Source organism: Helianthus annuus, chromosome 13, assembly GCF_002127325.2.
Source record: "Helianthus annuus cultivar XRQ/B chromosome 13, HanXRQr2.0-SUNRISE, whole genome shotgun sequence".
Classification (NCBI taxonomy): Eukaryota; Viridiplantae; Streptophyta; class Magnoliopsida; order Asterales; family Asteraceae; genus Helianthus; species Helianthus annuus.
The window spans coordinates 92967454-92974397 of NC_035445.2; the positions used below are offsets into that span (position 1 = coordinate 92967454).

The window sequence follows — 6944 nt, forward strand, 5'->3', positions numbered from 1 at the left end:
ATCATTACCCCTCTGAGTACGAGGTAACCCCAACACGAAATCCATACTAATATCAACCCATGGCTGTGACGGGACTGGAAAAGGCATATAGAGACCCGCATTGGTAGCCGTGCCCTTTGAAACTTGACAAATACGGCACCTCTTCAAATAACGATCCACCTCTTTCCTCATAGTAGGCCAATAATAAGAAGCTTGCACCAGCTGTAAAGTACGGTCACGACCAACATGCCCCTCACCATGTAACTCCTTAATAATTTGCAAGCGAAGACTGGAATCTGGAATACATAGTTGATTCCCCTTGAACAGAAAACCATCATGCAAAAGAAAGTCTGACTTTTGCCCAGTTTCCACATCCTGCAAAATAACTGAGAAATAAGGGTCAATGGCTAACTGCTCACGAATGACCTCCAGACCCGGCACATCAACCTTCATGGATACAAGCAGATTACTCCTCCTGCTTAAGGTGTTAGCAACCCTGTTTGAAACACCAGTCTTGTGTTTGACCACAAAAGTAAACTTTTCAAGAAAGGCCAACCATCGCCCATGCTTATGAGATACCTTGTCTTGAGTACGAATGTGTCTTAGGGAATCATGATCAGTGAATAAGACAAACTCCTTTTGAAACTAGTAATGACGCCAATGCTTTACAGCTTGGACCACCGCATAAAATTCCAGATCATAAGTACTGTGCCTCAACTTAGGCCCACTTAACTTCTCACTAAAATAAGCAACAGGTCGACCACCCTGACTAAGAACCCCACCAATTCCAACCTTTGACGCATCAGTATGAAGTTCAAAAACTTGAGAAAAATCAGGCAATACCAGAATTGGTGCTGTAGTGAGCTTCTCTTTCACAACTTGAAAAGCCAACTCTACCTCATCTGTCCATATAAACGTCTTCCCCTTCATACAATCTGTCACAGGGGCCATAATAGAACTAAAGTGTGGAATAAACCGTCTATAAAAAGAAGCAAGCCCATGGAAACTACGAACTTCAGTAATGGTAGTAGGAGTTGGCCAATTTTGAACAGCCGCCACCTTGGATTCATCAACCTGTATCCCATCACCAGAAACAACATACCCTAAGAACAACACCTTAGGGGTCATGAACACCTAAGGTGAAGAAGTGCATGAGGGCCAACTTTATTCCTCATAATTATCAGTGTTTAATGTACCAGCGGTTACAGAATTTAAAGCAGGGATCCAAAATTGTTGAAGATCACACAACAGAGTTCTATCAATTTGTGGCTCGAAATAATATTCAAGAGACTGAAGATCAACTTGTCTCTCATTACATTGGTGGTCTAAGGCTTCCGATTATGGAGTCTGTGAATTTGTTTGATCCGATGACTATTTCTGATGCACATCAGCGTGCCCTGGTTTTTGAAAAACAAAACCGACGTAGTGGTGGTTCAGCCTCATCTGCCTTGACAGTAGGTAGTTCGGGTTTGGGCAATGTGGTGTCTCATTTTGTGCCCAACCAAGCAAAACCGAGTGGTGGCGCTTCTGGTTGTAACACCCGTCATATATAAATGGGACTTTAATATAAAATACGCATTTTGAAAACCAAAAATAATTCAAATCATTAAAAGATACGAAATAGAAGTTTTCATAGTGTCAACTTACTAGTTAACTACTAACTAGTTTAACATCCCAAAAATATCAAATCAAGTAAATACAATATAAAGCATTGTTTTTTACAAGACTAGGTAAGCGCGGAAGCTTCAACGTGCAGTGTTCGGTTCTTGAAAATATGCTTGATCGCCATGAGGGTTAAGATCCACCTCACCTAAGGTCAAAACCACATCAATTATTAGTTTTGACAATGATAAAATAAGCATATGCAAGTCTTGACATCATATGCATAGCAGAAAAATAAAAATCTAAATTTTTGGTCTGTCGCGCCACGCGACAGACTCAGGCTAATCCTTTGCGTGCCACGAGCGCCCTCGCGTGTCACGCCCGGACCTTGGCTCCCTGGAGCATGTCGCGGGGAAGTAGGTTTTCCAGCAGGTCCAGTTTCTGGACCTGCATATTTGCCCGACTCCGAAAATCTTAAAAATCCATCTTTAAACTATCATAACTTTTTACTCGTTTGTCCGTTTTAGCCGATTCTTTTTCCTACGCGGCCGTAATTTATTTACGGACCCGTTTATCAACACAATTCACCCAAATTTTCAGTTTAAAATCAGTTTACCTTTATTTTGGCTCTTTATTTATTCGACCCGTTTGTCTACAAGTTTCAACATCTTGTTTCATTGTTATCTCATATTTACAACCGATTTGCTCAATCTCGGTTTACCCACTACAACGTTTCGCTCCCTTAAAAAGGGGCACTTACACAATAATCATCATGCTTGTTTTCTAAGGATTTAAACATGCTTTTCTCAAATATTTGACAAGTAAAAATTTAGAACTTTAATCCCTCTATAAGGGTTCATGTTTTTTTTTTGCAACAAGTTAGCGTGTCTGCTTCACAGCTTACGCTTTAACCACATGTTTTGTTTTCGAGGATTTTAACATGCTCCTCATATCAATTTGACATGCATTTTTATCCCCACACTATGGGTTTGTTTATAACAAGTTTAGCGTGTCCGCCTCACGGCTTTCGCTTTAATTATAACTAATCATCGAGTGATGTTTCAATCACTTCAACATTTACAACTTGACATTGTTTTGACCCGCTTGGATGTCGAATAGTGACCACCATTTCCAGGTCATGCTAAACTCTACTTCTGACCCATGTTTTGACCCGTTTACTTATCTAGTGAGTTTTATCACTTTTGTGACGTAACGGGTTTCGTCTTTCGCTAAATTTCAATATAACTAGCTGACATAACAAATAAACATAATTATCTAACTAGTTTGACCCGTTTGGTTGTCGAGTGAGTTACACCACTTCATTGACATTCCAAACGCCATCATTTTCGCCAAATCAATATTAAACATATCTACGAATAGGTTTATCTACATAAGTGTAACGAGACGACAAGTCACGTACCTTTAAAGCACACCCTTCAAACGCGTATCTCCTCCAGCTTGTCCACTCGACGATCCAGATTCCTTGCCTAATGAGTTCAATTCATATTCAATTTAGAACTCTTTTCATAATTATTAACGCATAATTCACTAAATAATCAAATATGCGTTTTCATCCGATTCTTAACATATTAACCCTCACTTAGGCATTTTAACGAACACCTAGCGGGTCTCATTTTTATCTAACTAGAATCAAGCTCATAACTTGTTATTTTCACCTATTTATTCATACAATTTGGTTTCATCATGTCAAGCATGCATTCAAATGCTAAATTCATTATATAGATACCAAGAATATCACTTATGATAGTTATAAATTCTAGTATTCAGCCTATTTTGTAAAAACCCACTTATTCCATGAATGGGTTCTTATAAATTTCATAATTTTTGACATGATTTTTGCAATTATCAACTAGTATTTGTTCTTAAACTTGTTTTCATTGCAAGTTTCATCTATACATCACATAATCAGGCTAAATTTCGATTTTTCACAATTTGTCTAGAACTTGAGATGAATCAAAGACACTAAAATTTGCATACCTTATGATCCCTTCAACGAGGTGATCACGAATTTGTGCTTGGAAATCGATTTAGACTAGATTGGAGCCCTCAATTTGGTGGAAATTGCAAGACTAGGGTTTGTGGGTGAGTTGGTCGCCCCCTGTGTTTCTAGATCGATCCAGACACACATTTATGTGTTTGGATTTTGATTTTTCTTGTTTTATTAAAACAAATTTGATTTCTATCAACTTTGGTCCCTTAACTATTAGTCCTTTATTATTTAGGGGCTTTTAACTAAGTTTCTTTGTTACTACAAGATTCATGACTAACTAGGTTATTTATTCCTAGTTAGTTTATTATATATATATATATTTTATACTTTATAATTTCAATATAAAGTTTTATATTTTCGGGGTGTTACAAGTCCACCCCCCTTAAAAGGGTTTCGTCCCCGAAACCTTCTTTAAGTAGTCCTTTGGTTTGGACCTCACTATCTCAGTTTTGTTTTTCAAGGCCTTCTTTATTTCCCAATATAAAGTTTTTCATTCGTTTTGTCATGTGCGTCTTTTAGACACATGTCCTCATGGACTGTAACCTTTTATCATTGATTTCTTATCTTTGTCGCCGTTTTGACCGAGTTATCTCTTGACCACCCGATCACTATGTCCGTCGGCATGTTTACTTCACGTTAATCCTGTATTGCCGAACGCTTAACATTGGCCACAGCATTACTTTGACGATAAATTGCTTTACTGGCTAGGCTGATTAGTCACCATTTTTGCTCATACCTCGTCATTCGGGTATACTATTTTGCCGTCATCTTATGCCCCGTTAGTTTGGGTCTACCCCCTTGCCACAATCGGACTTATGTGAGTTTATAATCTCCTATCCCATAACTTGCGCTATAACATGATTATATTCCATATGACTTTTATGGTTATGGTCGCATCGCATCACGTCATGTTTAAGTTTTACATCGGCTTTTCATTATTAAGAATCTTTCCTTCGAATGTCTCGTCTTACACCTTTCGGCGTTAAGACCTATATTCTTTAGCATTAACCATTTTCTAATTTCTCACATAATATTTATATGTTTTAGAACATCGTTTCTTACTAAAACCAGATTTTTAGTTGAATGTTTTTCTCTTGATCACTTGCCAATCAATCATATCAAAATTTGACGGCAAGAATTATTCTTCTCCGTTATTATTTTACGTGGAAAATCATAACTGGTTCCCACTCTTTATATTATCGACCCGTAGGTTCCTTTACTTAGCCCCATAGACTATTTTATTAGATCTTCACCTTTTTAAGGTGAGACCCCATTGTTTGTTTCTTTGTATTTGTGACCCGAGGGTCATTTTGATCCCGTAAACCTTTATATCGCTTATAACCGGAAGGGTATAGCGATTTCCGTAGATCATCTTCTACTCATGTCTTTATTTAATAGTATATATATGTATAGATATGGCGTCTAGGCACCCTTCCCTTTTATGTTTAAAATAGTTTATTTTCGCTTTTGAAACTTGCTTGACCTCGACTGTAGTCTAAGAATAAACTCATTTTCTTTCGGATTATCTTTTCGACTCTATGACTTCTTACATAGTTTTTCGCGTCGGTTTATCCCACTCATTCCGCTATTTAGTTTATGTCTCTACTTCCTTGCAACCCGTTACTCGGGTTCTTGATCTTGATGTTTTCAACACCTTGGTTTCATTGGTTTGCTTTTTCCTTTCCATACTCTTTTATGACTTATCACATAGATTCAATAATATTTTACACTTTCATTATTTGGGTTGCTCTTGCCTGGGATATCACTCATTAAACTTTATTCAGCCCGTCCAACATTAAAGTAGTTGAACATGACTAGGGAAATTTCTATTTTTGCAAAATTTTATCATCTTCTTAGTCATAACTCTTAATCCGAGTCTTTCGACTTTTAATTCGCGTTCTTGACTGTTGGTTACGCATATATCTGAAAACATACCTATCAATTGAGTATTTTACAGAAATTATTTTCATTGCAACCTTTCCGGCATTCATTGAGACTTTGTTTCTCGATTTATTTGATCGTATCAGCAAAATCCACTGCTTTTACTCAACCAAGTCTTTTATTCTTTCACTCGTCTCGTTTTGACTTGTTCGTGTGAGTTCCATCACTTATGACAGTCAACTTTATCCTTATGCTTTGACATTCTAAATTGTCGATTTATATTTTTGTTTACCTTGATTCTTATCCCTTCCCTTGGGCTCATTATCTTAACGTAATATGCTCCCATTATGCGGCTTCCGTTTACCTTTATTATCAAGCACTTTACTTATTTAATCCGAACACCACCTTTCTTTTGTTAGCGACCCTTAGGTCTATTTCTTTTACTAATATCCCGAAGGCCCATTTCTCAAGTCTTATTTAGTAAACTACTGCAATTGTTATTCAGCTTTCTGGGGTTTAACCGCTCTTATTCCAATGCTTTCTTAACGTTTATATTACTAATTCTTTTATATAATCACCCCCATCAATGTGATTATCATTCTTCCTCAGGAGGGTTTTATTAATAACATGTTACTTTGGTATCTACCCATACCCGAGCTTGTAAATCCAAATCTTATTGGTATTTCATTATTTACAGCAATGAATAGTACATATTATCCATTTAGTTTCTTTCTCGAGGATATTCCTATCCAAATCTTAGTCTCTCGATTTTTGACCTTAATCACTGTTACACTAACAATTCTATTCATTTCATGTTATTGTTTCACCTTGTTGTATGGCATTTATCCACATCGTTTGTTGACATAAATGATGTTTCTATATGTTTCATTTGGTTTGGCTTATTCTATAACCATGTCCTTGTCATCTATTACTATTGCAAACTCCCCCGGTTCGGGCGTTATTACACTTCTCTCCATTATGACGCTTATCTTTCATTACGTTCTCGGGTTCGAGTGTGCACGCACCCCTTCCCATGGCAATATTTATCATGATTACTTTTGGCTCGATCTTTATTTGATCACTTCTGTTTATGCTTATATATATATATATGTATATTCCTTTCACAAGGTTTACTCGTCTCACTACTCATATACGTCCATATATAACTATTATTCGCACTCGTATCGAAATGATCTTTGTGCTAAACTTTAATTTACAAGAAACATACCTGAAATGATATCAGGTTCAGCTTTAGCCTCTGCGGCTGTCGTGTAGGAAGACCTTGCTTTCTCTTTTGGAGTATCAAGCTTTGATTTCTTTACGGGTCTTGGGTCCACATCCGACTCACTCCCGTCATCTTTTTCTTGTGAGAGACTACCTTTTAATTCAGTTATCATATCCTCTACTGCTAGCAAAATTGTGGTTTGTAGTCTCTCGGCGAACTGCGGTAGACTGGCTTCTATTGCCTTTC

At 37.2% G+C, this 6944-nt stretch overlaps 1 long non-coding RNA gene across 1 annotated transcript; it reads right to left on the reverse strand.

Annotated features, from left to right (window-relative positions):
* Positions 1-1701: 1701 nt before the first annotated feature.
* LOC118485690 lies at positions 1702-3707 on the reverse strand. The gene is made up of 3 exons (XR_004877528.1): positions 3580-3707; positions 3002-3068; positions 1702-1789 (listed from the first exon to the last, which is right to left on the reverse strand). It is a non-coding gene; the product is annotated as an uncharacterized LOC118485690 (long non-coding RNA).
* Between the last annotated feature and the right edge of the window lie 3237 nt (positions 3708-6944).